Source organism: Pan paniscus, chromosome 2 (genome assembly GCF_029289425.2).
Source record: "Pan paniscus chromosome 2, NHGRI_mPanPan1-v2.0_pri, whole genome shotgun sequence".
NCBI classification, from domain to species: Eukaryota; Metazoa; Chordata; class Mammalia; order Primates; family Hominidae; genus Pan; species Pan paniscus.
The window spans coordinates 1,161,356-1,179,781 of NC_085926.1; the positions used below are offsets into that span (position 1 = coordinate 1,161,356).

At 37.4% G+C, this 18,426-nt stretch overlaps 1 protein-coding gene and 1 long non-coding RNA gene across 8 annotated transcripts in view; one reads left to right on the plus strand and one right to left on the minus strand.

The window, feature by feature from the left end:
- LOC100990608 (contactin-6) overlaps positions 1-18,426 on the plus strand; it is a 320,384-nt gene that overhangs the window by 80,427 nt on the left and 221,531 nt on the right. The window lies entirely within an intron of this gene.
- The window catches only part of LOC103783775 (uncharacterized), a 61,817-nt gene continuing 52,147 nt past the window's right edge, over positions 8,757-18,426 (minus strand). The window contains exons 3-4 of the long non-coding RNA XR_003027608.4: positions 9,601-9,696; positions 8,757-8,915 (exon numbers count right to left, since the gene is read on the minus strand). This is a non-coding gene — a long non-coding RNA (uncharacterized LOC103783775). The remainder of the gene's footprint in view (positions 8,916-9,600; positions 9,697-18,426) is intronic.

Genomic DNA, 18,426 nt, shown 5'->3' on the forward strand with positions numbered 1-18,426 from the left:
TAAAGGCAACTAATTAAGATAAGCTAACAGCTGCCAAATTTCATACAACTAGTACATGACGAAGTTGGGATGTGAACCCGGACCCATCCAATCCCAGTGCCCGAGGATGTTCCACTGTATCACACCGCCTCCCTGTGAGCTTCTGTTGAGGTTATTTTTTTATTGCCTGATCCACAATATTATTTTCATCTTTATTTGGCTTGGCGGTTGACAAAATGAATGCATTTCTAGAATCTTCAATGACGTGAAAATTGGATTACAAACAAAACCATCTCTGGAACTGCCTGTTTCCTGTATTTTCCTTTTGGGGAAAAAAAAAAACTAAAATAATGAGCTAGACGAGAATTCTGATCTCAGATATGCCACTACATGCTCCTGCACACCAGAGCAATGATGTACCTCTCGAGACTTCTGTTTCTTTATTTGTAAACTGGTGGGGTTGGAATTATGAATTTTAAATTCCTTTCTATCTCCAATACACTGTGATTTTCTGATGCAGTGGGTATTACTGCCTCACAAAGGGCTTACAAAATACACTGGAGAAAACACCAGTAATAGAAAATTCTACATTCATTGCTACTTAACTTTGTGCTCATTCAAATATCTTCATAGTGCCTCTCTCCAGAGACTCCAAGCACTTACTTAATTTAATATAGCCCTTTATAAAATGGGTCTTCTCTGCAAATCTCAGCTTGAGGCATTTCTCTGGTACCCACACAATACATTCGCTTTTACAGAGACTTTATTTTTTCCCCTAAGAATTTCCTGTTCATTTAGCTACAGCCAGAGGTAAAGCTAACAAATTCATACATCTCTTCAGAGGCACCCAATTTACTAAATGTCTTTTAATTGGCATAGGAGCTCATAGCATGTCCTCTGAGAGGTCACGTTAAGAGTTATTTTGTTAAATACAAAGGTAGAGAGGAGGTATTTTCAGATGGAATCTGAAACTCAAAGGGAAATTTTTTAGCAGCATCTCATGGAACTTCTCAGTTTTCTTACCACAAATGTTCTCCTGTCAGATCTTCTGTTGTAAATATGACCCTGTAGCCTGAACAATGGAAATGACAGCCACTGAATCCATCTCTCTTTCTCTTTTCTGCATTTAAAATTCAAGATTATAATTGTAGTACAAAGTATGATTAGTAACTATCAGTGTGAACTTTGGAGTCCACACTAATCTCCTAAAATTTCAGTCATCCATTCAACAATACTCATGGCTTCACCCACATGCTCACTTCTGTGTCCCTTAAATCAGTGGCTGACACATAGGAAGAACCCAATGAATAATAATGCTAAATTGATATGCCAAGCACTGTGCTACAGGTAAAGCACTGAACAAAGCTGACATTGCCCCAATCCTTAAAAAGTTTATAGTCCGGAAATAATTGTTTATTCTTATATGCATGCGCCCGCACACGCGTGTGCACACACACAGACACACTCCCAAGCACATCTATAATCAGTGTATTAAAACAAATATCTTGGCAGAGTGTGGTGGGCCATTCCTGTAATTCCAGCATTTTTGGAGGCCAAGGTGGGTGATCTCTTGAACCCACGAGTTTGAGACCAGCTTGGGCAACATGGTGAGACCCCATCTACAAAAAATACAAAATTTGGCCAGGCATGGTGGTGTGCCTGTAGTCACAGATACTCAGGGAGCTGAGGAAGGAGGATTGCTTGAGGGTTGGAGGTCCAGGCTACGGTGAGTACCACTGCACTCCAGCCTGGGCAAGAGAGTGAGACTTTGTCTCAAAAAAAAAAAAAAAAAAAAGACATATCTTTAAGAGCATGTAACAGGAAAATTGCACTTGATCTAAGGAGTTCAAATAACACTACCATAAAAAATTGACTTTCTAACTAAAATGTGAATAAAATTTTACCAATGATTAGATACAGTGGAGAAGAGGCATTTAGGATATAGGCAAAAACAAACAAACAAAAGAACAAAGTGAGGTATGGGAGAAAACACAGTCTACTCAAGGCTAACAGCAGGTTAGCCAATTGCAGATAGCAACTGGGAGCACAGCAGATGAGGCAGCAGGGAGAGGCAGGGACCAAACTATATAGGACTTTGTAGGTCCTTTTACAAATTACTAAGGATACTTTACTATATTGTAAAACAATATGAAGTTATTAAAGACTTTCTAGCTGTAAGAGGGCGGTAGAGCAGGAGAGGCAAACAACAAAGACATCATCTGATTTGTATATGCAAAAGACCCCATTGGCTACTCTTTGGTGAATATATTGTGAGAGTGGAAAGAATGAGAATTAAAAGGCAGTCATAGAAATCAAAGCCAAAATAGCAATAGTGTGATGCGGGACTCTTGCTGTAGCAACAGAACTATTTGAATAGATTTAGGATGTAATTGAAGGGTTAAAAGTGAGACTTGGTATTGCATTTTATATAGATACAATGGAGAAGAAGGAATTTGTCAAGGAGGACTCTTAGGTGTCTAACCTCAGCAATTGGTTCACTGGTTGTGGCATTTTCTGAAATAAAAAAGGAGAGAACTAAATCTGGGGTGAGATTTTAAGTGCTTCCTTCTACATTTTGATTTGAAAAGCTCTGAGTTTATTGTCCCTGTAGAAATATTGAGTACAAACAGTGGATGTTTGTGGAATAAAAAGAAGGAAAAGGAGTCGGAGTTGTGATGAATTTGGGAATCACCACAACATGTATAACAAAATATAGTAGAAATATTGGGAGGCCGGGGTGGGCGGATCAACTAAGGTCGGGAGTTTGAGACCAGCCTGACCAACATGGAGAAACCCTGTTTCTACTAAAAATACAAAATTAGCTGGATATGGTGGTGAATGCCTGTAATCCCAGCTACTCGGGAGGCTGAGGCAGGAGAACCACTTGAACCTGGGATGCAGAAGTTGCTGTGGGCCGAGATCGTGCACTGCACCTGGGCAACAAGAGTGAAACTCTGTCTCAAAAAAAAAGCCCCAGATCAAACTTGAGGCTGTTTGATTCAACCTGGTTAGCCGAAGAGAGTGGCTGGTAGAGAATGACTAGCATGCAACAGTGATGGAGAAATATTAGCCACAAAGATCGAGGCAAACTAGAGAGTATGGAATCACAAAAAGCGAAGAAAAAGCAAGTTTTCAGGTGAGGGAACAATTTATAACTCTTGATTATTCAAGTATATAGAGAAGTTAAAAATATCTACAGGTATCATAACAAGCATGTCACCTACAACTTTAGTTGAACTATGTCTGTTTATTTAAGAGATAAGTAAAATTGAATTTACTAAGTGGAAAGTGTGGAAATAGAAGCAATAGATATAGACAACAATTCATAGATGTTTAGCTGTGAAGGGTTTTAAGATGTTTATGCTAATAAAGTATTAATGAGTAAAATGTACTACACATGATCTCTAAATATCACTCCACAGATTATTTCTTCATTACAAGCAGAGTAAAAGGCCTCCTCAATGCTAAGAGGTGCACTTTCTACTACAACCAAGTGATCAAATTTTGCATCACTAATAATGAGACCAACTGAAATAATACACCTCTGGATGACAAAAGAAAGCATAGAATATTACTCATGTCCTTTTCTTGCCATAATGTTTAATCTTAATCTAATCCTGAGGAAACCATCACAAAGTTCCAACTGGGAACCCTTCTCCATGGCCTGGGATCGTCAAGAACGTCAACGTGATAAAAGTAAAAAATGTGAGGCAAATGTTCTAATTAAAAGAAGCTAGAGATTGCATAGTAAACACAATGTTGGTTTGATATTTTAAAAATCAGATATAAAAAATTTGGGGGGGTTTGTTGAATAAACGAACATAGATTATAATGAAGTATTGTGTCTACCTTAGTTTTCTCGTGTGATGTTGTTATGATTATTGAAAGAGAATAGCCTTTTTCTCAGAAAATAATGCTGTGGAATTTAGGGATGAAATGTGATACTCTGCAACTTCTTTCAAAGCAGTTAAAAGTAAGAAATTTAAATTGTATTTTTGTCTTCATTTATTCCATTTATAGAACTCTTAATTTCCTTGTCGAGATTCAAGATTCTATCTAGCATCATCTTTTTTCTGCCTGAAGAAATTTTTAAAATATATTTTAAGTTCAGCTCTGCTGACAATGTAATCTCTGAATTTTTGTTTACCTAAGAAAACCTTTATTTCTCCATAATTTTTGAAAGATATTTTCACTGGGTATAGAATTGTGGGCAGACAGATTTTTTTCTTTCAGCACTTTAAAGACATCACTATGTTTTCTTCTTACATGCATGATTTCTGAAGGGAAATATTCTTTACTTTTTTTATTTTTCTGTATATATGTATAAATTTTTTTTTCTTTATTGGTAAGATTTTCTGTATGTCTTGATACTTTTATTTGAATATGACTTCTGTCTTGATTGGTGTTCACTGAGTTTCTTAAACTCCCCCTGCCCTTTCCATTTTTTTTTTTTTCTTTGAGACAGAGTCTCACTCTGTCACCTAGGCTGGAGTACAGTGGTGCAATCTCAGCTCACTGCAACCTCTGCCTCCCGGATTCAAGCAATTCTCCTGCCTCAGCCTCCCTAATAGCTGGGATTACAGGCACCAACCACCATGCCTGATTAATTTTTGTATTTTTAGTAGAGGCAGGGTTTCACCATGTTGGCCAGGCTGGTCTTGAACTCCTAACCTCAAATGATCCACCCACCTCAGCCTCCCAAAGTGCTGGGATTACAGGCGTGAGCCACCACGCCCGGCCTCCCCTGTACTTTTCTTACTTTATTCTTCCAGGATTCCAATTACACTCAGCTCTTAGATGCTCTGTTCTGCTTTATTCACTCTTTCTCTCTTTGTGTTTTAGTTTAGGAATTCCTTAATGACATCTTCAAGTCTACCAAATCTTTCCTTTGATACGTCAAGTCTACTGATAAGATGAAGGTTTCTTCATCACTGCTACTATGTTTTCCATTCCTAGATTTCTACTTGCTTTTTACCATCTATCTATTGAAATTAGCCTGCTGATGATGCATATTGTCTGTGTTTTCCAGTAGAGCTTCAATATATGAATTAGAGTTATTTCAAATTCTCTATGTGATAGTTCCAATACCTGTGTCATATCTGATTCTGGTTCTGTTGATTGCTTTGTCTCTTGGTAGTTTCTTTCCCCCCACTGTTTTCTCATACGCTTAATAACTTTTTGCTGAAGCTCAACATTTTGTCCAAAAGAGTGGAGACTAAATAGTTTCTAAACCTAGGAATAGGCATGTTTTTACTTCTGATAGGTCTTTAGTGTGGAAGTTTGAGCAATGTAGTCAGTAGTTGTGCTGGGTTTGGGTTTGTTATGTTTGCACTCTACCACTGGCTTCCACTTCCTTTGGTTATACTTGTGTTTACAGTGAGGACTGGTTTGCCAGAGAGTAGTCTGCTTCACTCCCATCTTTAGGGTAATCTCTTCACACTGCAACTCTCTGTTAGTCCATTTGCACTGCATTCCTATGTAAAAGGAAATCCTGAGGCTTGCATTTATAAAGAAAAGAATTTATAAAGAAAAGAATTTTATAAAGAAAAGAATTTATAAAGAAAAGAAGCCTATTTTGGCTCATGGTTCTGCAGGCTGTACAAGAAGCACGGTGCCAACATCTTCTGGTGAGAGTCTCAGGACACTTCCACTCATAAGGGAAGGCAAAATGGGAGCAGGAGCATCACATGGCGAAAGAGGGAGCAAGAATGACAGGGGGGAGGTATCAGGCTCGTTTTAAACAACCGAATCTTGCATAAACTCATTGAGTGAGAACTTACTCATTACCACAAGGACAGCACAAGCCATTCATGAGGGATCTGCCCTCAGGACCCAAACTATTCCCACTAGGCCCACTTCCAACACTAAAGGTTATATTTCAGCATGAGATTTGGAGATGACAAAACATCCAAACTATATCAATCTTGGAGTCTCTACCTACACACTTTTGTAACTCTCAAAGCTCTTAATCACTGTTAGATGTCACTGGAGGCTTTTCAGCCCGGGAGCGTGGTGGTAAGTGGAGCATTGCTGTTCTAATTAAGCCTTGGTTTTAGGCGAATTATGTCCTTAGGTTTCAGAAAGGTGGCTGCCTCCGTGTTCCAGTGTTTCCCACAGCTGTAATTCTGGGAAGGGAGTAGAGTTTTATTTTTAATGCTTCTTATCTCTAGCTGCAATGGCTGTTCCCTAGTTCCCTAAGACACTTCCTCCTGCAGTTTAAAGTTTTTCTCCCAAGGAGAATTAGGGGAGGGTGGGATACAAGCAGGACTTCTTGCCTTTCCTGCAGTGGCTGCTGTTCTCCTCCCCATGTTTTGTACGATGAGGATTCTACCACAGTCATTTTTTTGTGTGTGCATGAGCTTCTGGTGGGGCCCAAGGAAAGAGCCTATTCTGGGTGCAAATTTCCCTGTTATCTTGCCCCAAGGTTTTCTACAGTGAGAATCTACAAGCCAGTTAAAATTTGTTTTATGCCTGCAGCCAACTGAACCACATTCCTTCTTTACTAATTTGTTACCAGGTGAGCAAATGCTAGCTTACCCTCTCTCCCCATAGGCACATATCTTTTTTTAGGTTTTAAGTTAGTTGGTATTCCTGCAATCACAGCTCTCTGACTAGTTCAAGAAAAGTTATGAATTTGCAACTTGTCCAATTCTTTTTTAAAGCTGAGAGTGGGCATAATCCTTTTTTATTCCAGCTTTGTTCATCCCAAGCAGAAGTTGGAGGTCTCTGAAACTTAATTTCAAATAGTTCAGCAAAAAAAAGAAAAGAAAGAGAAAGAGTAAATGAAAGAGAAGGAGAAAGAGAGAGAGAGACAGTGAGAGAAAGATATATAAAGAAAGAGCACAAATGTAGCAACACATCAAGAATTAATGAATCAAGATGAAGTGGGTATGGGTATTCATAATACTTTCCATTTCTGTGTTGACACACAGGCAGTGCTCAATTAATTACCTTGAATGTAATTAAGACATAATTTGCTGAATGACAGTATTATTCTTGTTATTAGTTCCCACCAAAATAGATGAATCAATTTTTTTCCCTTTCTAGTTTGACATTGTTACCCTAAGATACTAATCCTGCTAACTCTATTTTTAAAATCCAGGTTTACTAAATATTTTATCTACTTATCTGTCAGCAATGTTTCAACTAGAATAGAAATGCTTTTGCATAAATTCATCAGTCATTGAGGGATCAGCTAATTGGAAGGAGCATTAGATATGGAATTTTGAAAAACAGGCTTAAATGCAAGCTTATTCATTTCACCAATATTTATGGAGATCTTACAGTGTTCTATTGATTGTATAAGAGGTTTGGGAGTGAATAGTAGCTCTGCTACCTCTCAGTCCTTTGCACCTGCACAAATTGATATTGTTTAAGCCTTGGTCTCCACCTCTGTGAAGTATGGATAACAATGCCTCCCTCATTTGTGAGAGTTAAATTCCCTGTTATATGATAAAGTGCTTTGTGAATCATAAACAAATGATCCAAAAGCATATTATTCTAATTCTCTTTTAGTTTCTTCCTCACTTGTTCTTATTTTTTGTACTTTTTTTCTTTGCATTTTTGTAATGTCCTTGGCCTTGGTTTCTTTATTTTATTACGACAGCTTACAATGTTGTAGTCATTTACAACTTCATGTTAATCAAAATTGTGAATTTCGGCAAAGGCAACAGTCCCTGCCTAGTCTATGACCTTTTTTTCCCTTTGATCTTGGCATCTGAAAGCTTTTTATACATTCTAATTCTCTTCCATTTTAATAGCTCTGTGAAGCAGTACTATTTTCTTTGACTGATAAGATCATTGAAGGTGACCTGATTTTCTCTAGAGATGCACAATGAATAAAACACATTCTCCACTACACACTCACTTACTCACATCCCATGAAGGGGGAAAAATCCTGAGGTTGCTCTCTCTCTATAAAGGTCACAGAAAAAGGAAATGACTTCTCAGATATTGTGATTATGCATGTATCATCAAATTATGCAAGCTGCTTATTATTCCAAATCTTAGGGGTTTTTTTGTTATTTCATCCTGTTTTACATAAAACTGAGTAGCAAAAGTGGCAAAACAAATATAGCATTTGTCTTTGTTTGTGTATTTTTAATGAGCCGAATAACACAAACACCTTAATTTTGAGGGTGCATCTTGTTGAGACACAATATTATAGATACCTATTTGTACTTGTGTGTATGTGTGTCTCCAGGTATTACATTTATGCAGTTTTCAGTTGGAAAGGTGACCTCTTTCTATGGAGTATGTGCCCTGCACATAGGGTATATCCCTTGTGACTGGTTTGTGTGTTAATGATTCATGGCTTAAACAGCTAGGTTATTCATGGGTGTGGAAAATTGATATTTGAGAGCATTTTATTCTGCTCAGTCAGGCTGATTCTTTATAAGGAATCAAAACAGTGATAACATTTACCAAAAACTACTGAATAGAATATTCAATGTGTATCTATGCCACACATTGTTTCTTTCCATACACTCCATCATAAAATACCTCCTCTGCCTATCATCACTCTGACAACATCACTGCCAAACCCCTATCCTCATACACTCATCACAGAACATCTCTTCATTTTGTTCAGAAACTGTGCTTTTTTTTCTTAATCGTTCTGCTTTTCAAAGCTTTATTCTTTCTAGGCATTCAATATATATTGAATAATTTCAAGGTATTTTTATATTCATTCATTCTACTAATATTTTCTTAACTATTTTCAGCTACTCTTCTAAACATCTTGTTCAGGAATTGTGGAAGAATCTACTCACTGTTTTGTCCTAATATCCAAGGGAGAAAAATAAAACTAGCTCAACATCCCTGTGCATGAACTTTCAGTAATTTTATTTCCCCACTAGAACTGGAATCTGATGATGAGCATCTTTGTTCTCCAGATTTCAAGCAGGTACTCCAGGTAGCTGACTTTCCACAGAGCCCTAGAAAGTAAATCATGGAGGTGAGGATGCTGTTCTCTGAAATTAATATAGAACTATAGTTACTTGGTAGTTTATCTTGAGCAAGTCTTGTTAATTCTACTGTAATTCAAAATGGTAGTATCATCCTAAGAAAGGATGACAAACATGTAGTTATAGTGAGTATTCTCTTGGTTTAAATCACAGCATTAATCAGCATTCTGTATTCAGAAAAAGGCAATCATTTGCCCACATTCTATTCTCCTTTTCCTTAGTTTTTTTTTTAATTTTTAGCTTCAGAAATGTAACTCATATACAAAGTACATTACAAAGTACATATACAAAAACATATACAAAGCCTATAGTTATACCATGTATCACACATTTCATATGAGTAAAAGAACAGAAAATTGATGAAACATGCCTGAATGCTTGGGATATAAAATTATATTTCAGTTCCAGCTATAAAAGTGTAATACAATTGAAATGTTTATCATGCATCTATGAATATTTTTTCTTGCATGCATAATGGTGTTGCATGAACAATTTAATTTCTTTTCTGAGAAAAGTCATCCTAGAGAGGTCTATTCTATATCTTTTTGACAGATTCATCTAAAGACCAGCTCTATAAAAGTCCAGATTGAATGCATAAAATGTATTGTCTCAAGTGATTATTGCTTAAAAAAATTTAACTGTATTGTTAACTTACTGAAAAGCACTGGCATAATTCCGCGGGCATGGCCTCTTTTCTTCTTATCTTCATGTGTGTGCTAATGTTGTGATCTTTTTAAAATGCCAAGATGAACTGTCCGGTATACAAAGATAAAAGATTTTAAAGGCAATGCATAATGCCACTGAATTCCTATTGAAATTTACAGTTTTCAAAGAAATAGTATTCATTCTAACATCAAAATTATTGTCAGAAAAATATAAACATAGTAAAATAAAAGGCACCTGTGAATCCGAAGCTATCATGGTTCAAACTCTTCTATGAAAAGACAATGGCATTCAAAGACTTACTATGGCTTAATATCTATTATTAATCAATTAGTATTTTTCATTGTATGAAAAATTTATAACTAAAATTTTAAATTTAAAAAGAAATGGATTGATTAGAGGCCAGGTAATCAGGCTCTTGGCCATGACCATATTTTTTTTTCAGTATTAGTTAAGTACCAAAGTATTTCACAAAGACCAGTATTCAATTGATTGCACAATACACAACTAGATTTCATATTTTTATAATCCTTGGCATTACTTATTTTCTGCACATTCTGGACACATTCCTACATTTTTATTTAAATGGCTTTTACATCTTATAAAAAGAGTACTTTTTGGATTCAAATCCCTTATTCCATTTCTGGCAACCTTCCAAGAGAACTCTAGTCTGAATCATTGCATTGATTTTCTGTTGCTGTGTAATAATATTACCACAATCATAGTGGCTTCAAAAAACACACATTTATTATGTCACCTTTTCTGTGAGTCAGTAGTCTGGGCACACCTCATCTGAGTTTTTGCTTCAAGTTCTCATCCGAAAGCTGCAACCAAGGGGTCACTCATGACTGGGTTGTCATGCGATGACTCGACTAGGGAAGGGCCTGCTTTCAGACTCATTTGGTTGTTGGTAGAACTCAGTTACTGATTGTTGGATTGAGGGCCTCCATTCCTAGCTGGCTAGTGGCTGAAGGCCATTTTCAGTTCCTTGCAATTAGGGCCTTTCCTACACAGATGCTTGCTTCATTACAGTGTGCAATTTGAGTAGGTAGTAGAGATACTCTCTCACAAGATGGAAGGTATAATCTTATGTACCTGGTCATGGAAGTGATATCTGTCCCATTTTCTGTGTTTTATTGGTGAGAAATAAGGCACAGGTTCCACCTACACTCAAAAACAAGGGATGTAACAGGGATATGAATGCCACGAGGCTGGATCATTGGGGGTCATCCTAGGATCTTCCCAGCACACTTTTTTTGTTTTACATTTGGTAGTTTGGTAATTTTTCCAAATGAATACTATAAAAGTGTAATAGAAGAAGTAGTATATGTCATTGAATGTAGTTCTAACCCAGAAATTACAGTGAAGGTAACGCTCATATGATAGGATGGGCAGTTTCATTATTATTTGTCTTGCCTGTTACCAAGCATTCTAATGATGTTTCATTGAGAAGACTGTTCTTTGAGATTAGTATGTATCATAAAAATGCCTCTCTTTAACTAAATTGTGGATATTTGTCTATGAAGTTCAGGTATTTGTTTTCATAATAGGCCGTATTTGAAGGACACAAAAATTTATATAAAAATACTAAACAAACTGAAGCCCAAATTTGTTACTAGTTCTAGTGCACCACCATGACATATTGATTACACTGAAATACAATAATGACTCTCAATATGGACATCTGAAAATTAATAATAACTATTTGATTGTCCTAGAAAATGATCTGGATAGCTAAAGATAGTCTGACTAAAACTTACGTAGCCCAGGCATTAAGTACATATTTGAATGGGCAAATCTTATGAAATAATGCATTATTTACTAGAACATTTTCCCTACTGGTATTTTCTACTAGAAGTCCAAATTAGGGAATCATATGAGGATATAAAATTAATTCAAATATATAAAAATATTTTGGCCATGTTTACAGCATTAGGAACAAGCTGTACTCATTCTAGCATTATGTTAATGTACACTTGGTATGCATTAGAGGAATAAACAGTTCTAACTACCAGAAACAGTAAAAAAATAAGATATATATACTCATAAGTCTTCTCAGTCTGTTAAGAGCAGTTAGTAAAGAATTATTTCTAAAATTTGTGGAATAATTATTGCTCATAAAATTTTTAGCTAACAAGAAACTTCAGATGGTTCAGAAGGTAATAGAATATGTCGTATTTGGTTCAGGAAACTTAAAATTCCTTCTCCTTAAAAGTTGGATTAAGGCGTTTCATAATTTTTGAAAAATTTTATATTTATTGGCAGTGGTTTTTACACTTAGAGATTCTTATTTCTTCCACAGTGAAATTGTTTATTTAAAAAAGATGTTTCTAAAATATGTGAAGAGAAAAAATAGTGCAAAATATTTACTTTGATACCAAGAAGAGCTTTGATTATACAGATACTCTAAAAAGGTATTAAGAACCTCCAGGGGTTCCATTTCCACAGTTTGATAACCACTGCATTAGCACAAATCCTTGGACGTATGAAACACTTTGTCTATGTTTGGTATAAAGGCCACTGAATGTGCTAATCTGTGTGGCCTTGGCATGTAGTCAGCATCTGTTAATAGATTTCAGGATATAAACGAGATAGTGCATGTAAGGTACTTACAACAATCAATGACACAATAAATATTATGTGTTAGAAAAGCTACATGCAGCATAGTAACTGAGAGTACAGACTGAAGACTGCATTGGTTCAGATCCTCGCTCTGCCCCTCTGTAAGCTTGAATAAATTATTTAATCCCTGTACCTCACTTTTCCCCTTTGTAACACTGAGTTATTAGTAATAACAACTTGTGAGTATTATATAAATGAAAAACACAGTGCGTTGATCACATTAAACACTATGTAATTTAAAAGATCATTGTAAATTATTTAGTTCCTAGAGACAGATGTATTCTTAATACATTTTAGGCCTTTGTTACTTTCAGTCATTTAACAAATATCAATTAATTCACCTACTACATCCAAAACAATTCACCAAACAGTATGAAGAATACAAAAGGGAATATAAATGTGATTTTTGTGATGGAAGTGTTTATTGTTTAATATAGAATATAATATATTCACATATATATTAGTAGCATATGGAAGAAAACGAAAGACAGCACAAGAAATTAAATTCTCAGAGAAGAGAAAAAAAGTAAATTCTATGTATTTATGAAAGTCATTTTAAGAAGTGTTCAGAAGGTTGTTAGAATTGAGTCACAGAGATGGCTGATGTTACCAAGGGTTGCTTATCATTGGAAAAGAGATTCATAGGTACATGTTTAAATACGGAAATCTTTCATATCTTCAGACGTTATCGTCAGCTCAAACCCGATTTTCACACATGGCTTCAAACACTGCAACTACTCTCTCATAATTACTTATGAGAGAAAATGACCTGTTTCCCTTTGGCCATTTTGAGAAACTTTCAGGAAAAAAAAAAAATCTTTAATTTAGAATAACTTAAATATTGGGCCTTACAGATTGACTGGCAAAGTCAAATCCAAATGCAAGTTATTTCACTACTCTGCATCCCACTGAGGTGTTTTTCTTTCGTGAATTATTTCCTGGGACTTAGGGCTCTTCCATCTTTTATTCGCAAAGTGAAAAGCAAAATTGACGCCTCTTAACTGCTAATTTCGCTTTCTGAATGGGAACGACAACCTGAAAGTGGCTGTGGGGAGGAGCGCGGCTTGGTCTAGCTGGCTGGAGACCTTTTACAGTGTGGATGGAGCCCCTTTCTCAGTGGTTAAGTGGCTGCCACACTCAGTAGCCTTTCGGAAGTCGCTTGGTCCCATTCTTTTTTTTTTTTTTTCTTTTTTTAATAAAGGGGTTAAAAGAAAAAAAAAAGAGGTAAGATAAACTGCCCTTGACAGTATGATTCCGTTCCCTTCCCTCTGCCCAAATACAGATAGAAAAGAAGTCTTTCCATCTATAAAGGCCTATTTCATGTTGCCTAAGAGGAAAAGAGAAGTTGAGAAATGCAGCCAATTAGGAGAAAGGAGAGCAAAACAGGTAGTACCTCCGTGTGTCCTAGCAAATGGCCCAACACGAGGATTTTTACCTATTTTATCCACATAGAATGGCTTGCAAAAAGCCTTTGTTGTTGTTGTTTTTACAATTCATAGACTTCCCACTGATAAATTCCAATGGTCGATTTTCCCCTTAAAGTGAAAACCTTCCTCTGGGAGGCAAGCAACTCAAAAAAACCTGCCTGATGCGTCATGAAGTATGTTTTTTGTAACCGACACCAGTTCTATCCATACATACTTTTTTTTTTCTTTCTGACACCTTCACCTCCTGCCTTACGTTCCTTTGAGCTATGGAAGCCAATGAGGATGAAATAATTAAAGTTTGTGCCTGCTGTACAAAAATCATTCTCCATAGGCTCTGTTTTTATTTGATCTTTTGTAGAAAACACAGCGTCTTTATGTACACAGTTATAGGCCCATGGTGTCAGGCTACAAAGGCTTCATGTCCTGCTATCCAGAGTCCTGGTGTTATTCTCCAAGCTTAAATTCCGTAGTTTCCCTCCTCTAGCCCAGCAGCTGTCTGGGTTTCATTTTTGGTTGTTACAGTTTTCAGAGGGAGGCTGGGGTGCTCTGAAGTGTCACAGCAGGGATCCAGCATTGCCCCTACCCAAAATTTGCTACATAATTTGTGAGGCCAAGGGAGAAATGCAAACGCAGGACCTCTTGTTCATAAATCATTAAGTGGGTGTTTTTAAACACAGTGTGCTGTGAGGCCACACACGTCAGATGCCCAAGAAGCTGGCTCTGCCCCTACTGTGCCAGTCCCTCCTGGGCACATGGATGGCAGGGACCCTGTGTGTTGCCCTTCTGTGAAACAGGAAGTCTGTATGGTTGGTTGGGCAGTCTGTTCTTTCCCGTGCACTTCCTGTGCCCCCTATGGTGGTCCACACCTCGAAAGCCCCACACTGCATCACCTTCCTTGGAGGACAAATCTATGAAATTCGGCACAGCCACCACCCCTGCCAAATCTTACTCTTTGTTTTCTATTTAAATGCCATTTATTCACACCCCCTACAGATACATACATGCAAAATCCTTCATAATGACCCAATGATGCAAGCAAATAGTCAAGCGATGCTTAATAGCAGTTGAAAAACCGTACCCCCACCTCAAGGGTAGAGAGGACTGAAGTCTTTATGAAGTCAATGGCTAGTCTGCATCCCCAGAACTGGAGGGGATGCTTGCATTTCTTCATTTAAGACTTCTCCCTCCTCCTTTCCAGAATGAACTGAAAGACTTCTTACAAGGCAGCACCTCTTATAACCCTTTCCCCCAAAAGGAGATCTTTATATTCAAAAACATTGTACATTCATGTATTAAGGCGTTTAGAATTAGCAAGGACTTGAACTCTTTGGAATTTGCAGAAGTTGATAATGCAATTATATTTTTTAAAAGTTTACATTTTAATTGCTTTAGAAAAAAATTTAGTGATACTGCATATACGGAATTAGCCACGCCTGTGTACACTTGCTTTTTCTGTGGTCTCCATGGACTGGAATTCGTTTAAAAAGGCAAGTTTATCAATTGAGGTTTTTAAAAATGCCTGCTCTTTCAACAAACCCAACAATAAATAATGAAACATAATTAACACTGTAATATCAAAAGTGAATATTGCCAAGGACGAAGATAAATGATAGCCAAAATTACAGTGAAAAATCTCAATTTAAATATAGGAAAAGGGAACTTGGCTTACAGAGAACAGTAGGTTTCCTCCCAAGCCTATGCTGAGTAATATGATGTGAAATTGTTACCACTGCTTTTCTATTAGAAATCTTCCAATTCAGTTTTCTTTATTGACCCAATTCCCTGGTGTTTAGGCCTAGGCTGCTTTTTTCTGTACACATGTGTGATTGCTTATCCGTCTAGCCTAGGCTTGAGTTATTTTATTTGATGGGTAACACAGACCTGGCAGAAGCTTCACCTTTGGCATGCAGATGTCCACAGGTGATGTGAAAAGAGATTGAAAAAGGCATTTGCTGATAAAAACAAAACAAAACAAAACAAAAAACAAGCTCAGCATGATTTGATTGCCATCTAGCTACAAAGTGTAGCTAGAATTGATGCAGTAGGCCAGAAATTATAATTCTATCCGCCTTACAATTTCAGAACAGCCATGTGACCCAAGTTTACAATTGTTGGTGCCATAAGAGACAAAATAGCTGAGTAAACCACTCCTACAATGTTTTTGAATATAAAGATCTCCTTTTGGGGGAAAGGGTGATAAGAGGTGCTGCCTTGTAAGAAGTCTTTCAGTTCATTCTGGAAAGGAGGAGGGAGAAGTCTTAAATGAAGAAATGCATTTATACAAAACATTATACATTGGACCTTCATGTATTAAGGCTTTTAGAATTAGCAAGGACTTGAACTCTTTGGAATTTGCAGGAGTTGGTAATGCAATTATATTTCTTAAAAGGTTGTCCAGTTCCTTCCTGAATCCTTTAAAGTGCTTACCACATTGACTTGTACATCCTGAATAGACTTAGTATTTGTTTAATGAAGGGATATAAGAAATAATTTTGGGCTGTTAGAGCCAGAACTTTAGATTATATATACCTTGACTGGTATTACATTGCCTCCTTCACGTTGACTCCATTTCATTATCTGTGGATGCTTGCATTTAGTACTAACTGCAATGAGAAGCCTTTGAGGCCACATCTGAACCCAATGGGAAAGAATCCTGTGATTGAATAGTAATGTCTGCCAAACCCAAGGAAGAGAAAAAAATGCCACCATCTCTACTATAAAGTGACTCTCCTCCACCAGAATGTGTTCCATCCCCTCTTTTTACAGGCAAACAAATTGGGGATCAGAGTGGCAAAGCATTCTATTGCATATCACAAAATTAGTAGCAAAATGTTGATATGAATTTAGGTTCTCAGACTCTGGTTGTATTAGTCAGCTCAGGCTGCCATAACAAAATACCACAGACTGGCTGTCTTAAAGAACAGACATTTACTTCTCAGTCCTGGCAGCTGGAAGTTTGAGACCAGGGTGCCAACACAGTGAATCTGGTAAGGGCTCTCACTGATTTGCAGACGGCAGCCTTCTCACTGCATCCTCACATGGCCTTTCCTGTGTGTTTGCACAGGAGAAAGGGAGAGAGAAAGAGAGGGGAGTGGGAGAAAGGTCTCTGATGTCTCTTTTTATAAGCGCGCTATCCCCATTCATGAGGAATTCACCCTCATGAACTCATCTAAACCTAGTTACTCCTAAAGTCCCCACCTCCAAATACCGTCACATCGGGGGTTAGGAATTCAACAAATACATTTTAAGGGCACATAACCATTCGGTCTATGACGTTAGTCACATGCACTTTATATGTCACCATGTCTCTTCTCCTATTAGGCTGACTCTAGTTCTCTTTTTACTGAAACCGCCTTGCTTTTTTATCATCGTTTTAGGCTTGGAGAATTATAAACAGCCTCTAGGAAATACACATGGTTGAGTTGTTTGACAGGTTATGAACACAATGTGATCAAATGCAGTGTCTGTTTATAAAATGGGTGCCTTGCAGAGGAGAGTTTAAGCAAAGTTTAAGAATTGAGAAAATCCTTAATCACATCTCTACAGAAAGAAAAAAAGCTGTAAGAGGAAGCAGAATGGTACAGGAAATACTCCTCAGAGAACAGCGGTGAGGGAGGGATAATATGAACTATCTATAAAATATGCTCTTGACCAACCATATATCACCTTCAGCCTGTTCTTTTTGACGCGTGACTCACTATCTAGGGATCCCTTTCTGTTGGCTCACTTGGCAGCCTCTGAGATTAGTTTTCCCAAAGCAATTTATTACCCAGGTGGTGGGTACATGTTACATAAGTCCAAAAGTCATTTCTCACCACTTTTCTTGTCTTCCTTTTATTATTCTTTTAAAATATATGCTACTTCTACTTCATTATTTTCAACCATCTCAGAGCATGGTTATTGACATGTACTTTCAGCATGAGGAAAGGAAGTTACTGCAGATAACATAAGAAGAAATATGTATTTAGTCTCTGTCCCTGGTTCTAATACTGAGCTCCTAAAACTCTTACAATTTCCTTAGTGATGAGTGCTATGAGCATCTTTTGTCCTAATATTTGTTTTTTGTCCCTGGTTCCTGACTCTGGAGCTCCTGATTCCAGAGCTTGGAATTTCCTGGATCGTAGGAGTGTCATTTGTTCTAATGATGTGACTCATGGTGGGCTCCTGGATAGCTTCAGAATGGGAGCTGGCCATTGGAAAGCCCAGGTTGTTATTAGAAGCTTGGAACTTTCAGTCCCATCTCCCATCCTCCAGGAAGGGGAGATTAGGTTAATAATTAATAATGTCTATGTGATGAAGCCTCAACACCAGTCCCTAGCCTATGAGGTTGGGAAAGTTTCTGGGTTACAAATGCATCCATGTGCCAGGTGGGTGGTGCACCCCAACTCCACAGGGACAGAATCTCCTGCACGTGGGACCCTTCTGGATCTCTCCCTAGGTACCTTTTCACCCAGCTGTTTATTCGTATCTTTGTAAAAACCTGTAAATGTGACTAAGGTTATAGCAAATTATCTCATCCTAGAGGGAACTGTTGAAACTCCTAATTTGTAGCCAAGTTGAGCAGAAGTGTGGACAACCTGGGTACCCAATACTTGCAACTGGCACCTGAAATGGAGGGTGTTCTTGTGGGATTGAACTCCTAACCTGTGGGGGCTACACTTACTCTAGGTAGTTTAGTGTCAGAATTGAATTAAATTGTAGGACACTCCCAATTGGCATTTGCAGAGAATTGGAGAATTACTTGCTGTAAAAGAAAACCCCATACATGT